The sequence below is a fragment of the Thalassophryne amazonica genome, chromosome 1 (assembly GCF_902500255.1).
Source record: "Thalassophryne amazonica chromosome 1, fThaAma1.1, whole genome shotgun sequence".
NCBI classification, from domain to species: Eukaryota; Metazoa; Chordata; class Actinopteri; order Batrachoidiformes; family Batrachoididae; genus Thalassophryne; species Thalassophryne amazonica.
The window spans coordinates 69,750,977-69,758,229 of NC_047103.1; the positions used below are offsets into that span (position 1 = coordinate 69,750,977).

The window sequence follows — 7,253 nt, forward strand, 5'->3', positions numbered from 1 at the left end:
GCAGTGTTGAGGCTGTCATTCTCAGCATCTGTGTGGATGTTAAAATCGCCCACTATAATTATCTTATCTGAGCTAAGCACTAAGTCAGACAAAAGGTCTGAAAATTCACAGAGAAACTCACAGTAACGACCAGGTGGACGATAGATAATAACAAATAAAACTGGTTTTTGGGACTTCCAATTTGGATGGACAAGACTAAGAGACAAGCTTTCAAATGAATTAAAGCTCTGTCTAGGTTTTTGATTAATTAATAAGCTGGAATGGAAGATTGCTGCTAATCCTCCGCCACGGCCCGTGCTACGAGCATTCTGACAGTTAGTGTGACTCGGGGGTGTTGACTCATTTAAACTAACATATTCATCCTGCTGTAACCAGGTTTCTGTTAGGCAGAATAAATCAATACGTTGATCAATTATTATATCATTTACCAACAGGGACTTAGAAGAGAGAGACCTAATGTTTAATAGACCACATTTAACTGTTTTAGTCTGTGGTGCAATTGAAGGTGCTATATTATTTTTTCTTTTTGAATTTTTATGCTTAAATAGATTTTTGCTGGTTATTGGTGGTCTGGGAGCAGGCACCGTCTCTACGGGGATGGGGTAATGAGGGGATGGCAGGGGGAGAGAAGCTGCAGAGAGGTGTATAAGACCACAGCTCTGCCTCCTGGTCCCAACGCTGGACAGTCACAGTTTGGAGGATCCAAGAAAATTGGCCAGATTTCTAGAAATGAGAGCTGCTCCATCTAAAGTGGGATGGATGCCGTCTCTCCTAACAAGACCAGGTTTTCCCCAGAAGCTTTGCCAATTATCAATGAAGCCCACCTCATTTTTTGGACACCACTCAGACAGCCAGCAATTCAAGGAGAACATGCGGCTAAACATGTCACTCCCGGTCTGATTGGGGAGGGGCCCAGAGAAAACAACAGAGTCCAACATTGTTTTTGCAAAGTTACACACCGATTTAATGTTAATTTTAGTGACCTCCGATTGGCGTAACCGAGTGTCATTACTGCCGACGTGAATTACAATCTTACCAAATTTACGCTTAGCCTTAGCCAGCAATTTCAAATGTCCTTCGATGTCACCTGCTCTGGCCCCCGGAAGACAATTGACAATGGTTGCTGGTGTCGCTAACTTCACATTTCTCAAAATAGAGTCGCCAATAACCAGAGTTTGATCCTCGGCGAGTGTATCGTCGAGTGGGGAAAAACGGTTAGAGATGTGAACGGGTTGACGGTGTACACGGGGCTTCTGTTTAGGGCTACGCTTCCTCCTCACACTCACCCAGTCAGCCTGCTTTCCCGACTGCCCGGGATCTGCCAGGGGGGAACTAACGGCGGCTAAGCTACCTTGGTCCGCACCGACTACAGGGGCCTGGCTAGCTGTAGAATTTTCCACGGTGCGGAGCCGAGTCTCCAATTCGCCCAGCCTGGCCTCCAAAGCTACGAATAAGCTGCACTTATTACAAGTACCGTTACTGCTAAAGGAGGCCGAGGAATAACTAAACATTTCACACCCAGAGCAGAAAAGTACAGGAGAGACAGGAGAAGCCGCCATGCTAAATCGGCTAAGAGCTAGTAGCTACGCAACCTAGCGGATTCCTAAAAACACACAAAGTGAATAATGTGTAAATAATTTAGAGGTGATTCAGCAGAAGGAGTGCCCCAATCAAGGCACCAAACAGGCCATGAAGCAGCACAGGCAACGCACGACAACAGCGAACGCACGACAACGGTGCTAAAATAAAATAAAAATCGACTAAACACGCTGTGGAGCAGCACAGATAACGCACGACAACAGTGCTAAAAAAAAAAATAAATAAATAAAAACGAAAGCGTTAGCAAGCTAGTTAGCTTGCCAACGCTGATGAAAGTTAGCTGATAAAAGTGCTCCGTCGCGATGTTTCAAACTCCTGCATTTGAGATCAAACAATGACAGTTATTAAAGCAAGTTAACTTTGGTATGAAAAGTATTTAACATGTCCTTTACCTCCATGTCTCATTCAGCAAGAGGAAACATTAATGAGGCTGTTTTAATATGAGAAACTAACCTGTGCACTGTGGCTGCGCTGATCACGTTATTTTCTTCCTGCTGTTTTAAAAAAAATTAAATCTGATCTGCTGCTGTTGTTTAAACCGTGCAAAAAAATGTCCAAAGGCGCAGACATCAATCCAGTTATTGCTCTCAAAATCACTTTATCTACAGACCAAGTCAGTGACACCTAAACAAAACAGAGCAAAGTTTGATTAATCATGATTTTTAAAAATACATTATTGTTTAAAGTAAAATAAATTATAACAATAGCAAATGGTTTAGGTGGCAGTAACATTCAGCAGAGTGAATAAAACCCCACCCGTCTCATCTGTAAATCCACTAATTAAGCTCAAAGTCCAAGGCTCCGAGCTTCTCACGGGGTTTGAACGCAGCATTGATGAATGCCACAACCCGCGCTTTTCAGTGACTACATTTACATGCAGCCAATAACCCTTTCATAACCGTAATATTAGCAATAACCCAGTTGCGCACTGCCATGTAAACACCCGCAAAAACCCGAATATGCTCATATTCCATTTTTTTAAAACCTGAATAAGACCCCTGGGTTACTCCTTTTCTAAACCAAATATCAGGTTATATAAACGCGCATCGGGATATCCCCATAGAAAGGAACATTGTTTTGTGTTCTGAGCATGTCCGATCCATAAGGAATTTTGGTCTTTTGAGTACGGCAACTACTTGGCTGCGGCACGCGCAACCCACCGGACACCACAGAAGAAGAGGTAAACAGCACATTGTGTTCTGCGTCCTTATCATGCGGGCCGGTCACGGCACCGGTCGGCATCACCGCGATTGCTCTCACTGCCTCCGATGCGCTTAATGAGTCTGCGGGCTCAGTAAACACCGCTGTGGGCCACTCATACCGCCCCCTCTCTGCTGTGTGGAGCTGCGCCAACTCTGGTAACAGGCCCAGAGACTACGCTTGCTGTTTTGATGCGGAGCGCTCCGGCATTTGCGGAAAAATCCACAGCGCTGCAGGGTCTCGGTATACCGCAGCCGCAGAGCTCCATGTCCATGACTTGGATTCTTTTCGGGTCCCACATCCATACCCCCGGAGGCAGGGAGTGAAGGGAGAGCATGCGCATTGTGTTCTGTGTGAGTCTGTTTATAATCTTCTCACCCAGAACAAAAAAGAGCGTGTTTACACATTAGAGAAAAGTGAGAAAATGTTAATGCCTGTTTGAGAAGTATATAAAGTGTGTAGTGAGGGGTTTTACAGCCTTAAAACATCTGTAATAATTGTAAAAAACTAACGCTGATTACTTCGAGGATTTCGCCTATTGTGGGTTATTTTTAGAATGTATCTCCCGCGATAAACAAGGGAGCACTGTACTTCATTAGTATCGTGAAAGACATGAATATATTGTCTTTTATTGACAGCACTAAGTACAGAGATAGCGACATTTACAAGAAGGTGGCCAAAAAGTTACGCAAAGCAGGATTTGCACGAACGCCAGACTAAATCAAGTACAGGTGGAAGACGTGTGTCACTGTTTAGATGGGGATATTCCAAATGATACCAATGACCATGTATACAGGAGTAACTCTGTCTGCTTAAGCATGTAAACGGGTTATTCCTAATGATTCAGAAACCGGAATATTGACCTTAACCCGAATATTAACGGCATGTAAACGTAGTCACTGTTGCATATGATGTAAAGACGAAATGTGCTGCATACACCCGGAACCCATAAAGATTGCATTTAAAGCTCCATTTTGTGAAAAGTATTGATTGAGGGTAAGTGAGAGATGTGGTGGAGCGATTTGCAACCTGAGTGAAATCGCCCCAGAATGTGTACGATCTGATTGGACAATGACATTCAGAGGCAGATCAAACAGTCTGGAACACTGATAACCACTGTAACAGGGACAGGCTCAGACAGAAAAAAAAAAAAAAAAAATCCTACTTTTCCCGTTTGGCAGTGCATTGCCCAAATTGCTCTTATGAACAAGCCACCTGTGAAAGATGACTTACTTACATAACTGTCAGGAGATACGCAAGCTGGTTCAACCTACCATCCCTGGTTCTCAAGACCAGGTACCTACTGTAAGTGGCTCTATTCTCTCTCTTTTTTTAAAATATTTAGGTGTACCTTAGTAAACACTAATAGAGTTCCACCTTAGATTTGGAATGTATAATAGAAGATATATCTTACTGAATTTTCATATCAAAATGATATATGATTTGACTATGATTTGACACGAAGTGCATCAGCAGTGAAAATTAAACAGTCTTAAACAAAACAGTAAGAATACCACACTCATTTTGCATTCATCGTAAGGTTAGGATATATGCCCTCCAAAAGTATTGGAACGCTTGGAATTTCACACATTTTAATTTGTTTATGCCATTTTAAATACAAGAAATATATATAAAAAAAAAGAACAAAAATTTCTAAAACTTTCTTCCTCAAACTCAAACTGAAAACAAATCTCTAAAACTTGATAAAAAAAAACCTGTAAATAATAATCAGTTTTATTGCCAGTTTTATTTAGACAAGTCAGTGGATGGAAACATGAACATTTCCAAGTCACTGAATATGTCTTGGACTTTATTTACCTCAGTTATGAAGAAATACAAAAGTTTCTGTCACCAAAACATCAAATCTAGGCTTTCATCTCAAATGTACTTTCTGTCAAATTGTAGCTGAACTATCGAGTCTTCTTTTTAAGAAAATCCTCCTCTACACCACTTCATCAGGAAGCTGGATTTCATATTTTTAATTCATTTATATCAAGTTGTAGAGTTTTGCTTTCAGTTTGAGTTAAGGAAGATCATTTTAGAAAACAAAAATGTATTTGAAATGGAATAAACAAATTAAAATGTGTGAAATACCAAGTGTTCCAGTACTTTTGAGGGCAAATGAGAAACTCTGAGGAGCAGCATCTTACATCTCATATATAGTCCAGCAGAAAAGAGAATATTTAGAGTGGAATCCTGCAAATGGTGATACAAACATCAAATTTGGCACAAATAATCTATAGACATGAACTCTTTTGAACAAACTGATTGGCCACTTGAATTTTCAATACGCAGCCAGGTAGGGGTCACTTGAAGAATTACACAGGGGTCAAAATTAAAAGATGCTCCAATCATATAGAAAACTACACCACATCATCAGAAAGATTCCAAAAAGGTATAGTTTGGACAATCTGTGACTCAATGTTATGGAGTTAGGAGGTAAAAGCAGCAAGAATGGTGACAGAGGTCAGTTTCAGTTTGTACAGGGGTCAAAAGTTAAAGTTGCTCCATTAATTTTGCTCCAGCTGTATTTGTGCTGAATTTGATGCTTGTATCACCATTTGAAGGATTTTTTCAGTTATCTCTTGCACTCATAAGCCAACAGTGCATGAATCAGCTGCTGTCTGTTAGCTTAAACGTGTATATAAGGCAACCCAAATTAAAGGAGAAATGCTGCTTTTAACAACCTGGACTTCATTTCTGGCATAAAATATGGTCATTTACTCACCAATATAAGTTTGGTGTGATTAGAATTCCATAGTTGAAATGATGTGTTCAGTTCAAATCTGAAGCAAACATTTTTCTTCTTTTATTAAGGTGGATTAGAACTTTTTGTGGTACACAGCACTAACTACTGGACAGGAGGAACCTAACAGTCAATGTGACACTGATTTCAAAATGCATGTCTTTCAATCAGACAGGTGGTGTCGTGACATGTCAATCATCTGTGTCCAATCAGATTTCAGGGGAGCCCAGTGAAACCCCGGCCTCCGCTCTACCTCTACCCATGCCAAGAAGTGTTCAAAATTTGACATAACCTGTTTCACTGTGACTGAAGATTTGGCACTTCCTGTTTGAGTGTGAGCTTGGCACTGAGTTCCCACGTCAATCCAGGAAGTGTTTGACATTTGAACATTTCCTGTTTTACTGTGGATTAAGAATTTGGCACTTCCTGTTTAGGACTCCCTGTACCATGAGCGAGCTTCGTGCCGCTGCACTTCACTTCACTCGTATTATCGTTGTGGCGGCCATAGTGGGAGGCTGCACAACTGAGCCAGGTCTGCTGCTGTTGGACCTGGTCTTGTGAAGTGTCTGTGACTTGTGGCAAAATATAAATAGAGTGAAACTGAATTAACATGAACATTCAAAAAATGCTATGACTTCACTCAGGCTTGTGTAAATTGTGTCTTTCAGCTTAACTCAGACTTCTCAGCTAAATTGGTGACTCATATCAATTTTCATAATTTAGTATAATAAAATGAATCTTGCAATAGGTCACTTTGACACAGTTTTAACTCTTTTTTTGTATGTGTGATTTCAGTTCGGAGAGAAAAACAAGAGGTGAAGCTTCTGCTGCTAAAATGTAGTTACTTTTGTCATGATACACGTCAAAGGGTTATGGAGGTCTAATGGTTTAGTTCAACCTGACCTTCAGTGTGATCACTGTAAAGCACATGTACTCACAATGTTCCAATATGCAGGGATAGTGAACAACTTCACAGGCATTAGTGAGTGTCTGTCAGTGTTTATTTTATGTATTTTACACAATATACTGCAGTGTATGCAAATAATAGATTGGCTGGAAATTGTTGCGCATTACTGCAGCATATGGCAATTGCTCATGTGTGACTGTGTACAAAAAAAACTACAAATTTGTGTGCAGATCTTCATCTGACCTGGCAGGAAAATTGGTTGGGTGAGTGTCTCCATATGTTAAACTTTTTGGATAAGATTGTTCGAAGGACAAGGACATCAAAAAATATTCCAAAAAACATACCACAGTATCTCCACTACATTTAAGCTACAGAGACAATGAAGAAGAAGAAAGGCCTTTATTGTCTTTGTACATAAATGAATACATACAACCAAATTTGTCATCTGCATTTAACTTTTCTGAATTTCAATTAGACACAATCCAATCAGTAGGAGCAGTGGGCAACCACAGTCCAGCATTTGAGGACCAACTCCAGATATAGAGAATGTGAAGCTTCTATGGATCACCTGGGCAGTGCAGGCTCGTTTGAGGGCAGGCATTAAGGGGTAAAATGTGACACATATGACGTAATTTCTCTACTTCCAGGGACAGAAACATCACACTTTCTCTGAGTTTTTATTGTGGACAGTCTAAGGCACACGTGTGCATTAATCATGGTGTCTAATCAGCATCTTGATATGGCACACCTGTGAGGTGGGATGGATTATCTCAGCAAAGGAGAAGTGCTCACTATCACAGA

At 40.8% G+C, this 7,253-nt stretch overlaps 1 long non-coding RNA gene across 1 annotated transcript; it reads left to right on the forward strand.

The window, feature by feature from the left end:
• The first annotated feature begins 3,584 nt into the window (after positions 1 to 3,584).
• LOC117519698 lies at positions 3,585 to 6,922 on the forward strand. Its single transcript, XR_004563391.1, has 3 exons — positions 3,585 to 3,597; positions 5,914 to 5,916; positions 6,838 to 6,922. It is a non-coding gene; the product is annotated as an uncharacterized LOC117519698 (long non-coding RNA).
• The last annotated feature ends 331 nt before the right edge of the window (positions 6,923 to 7,253 follow it).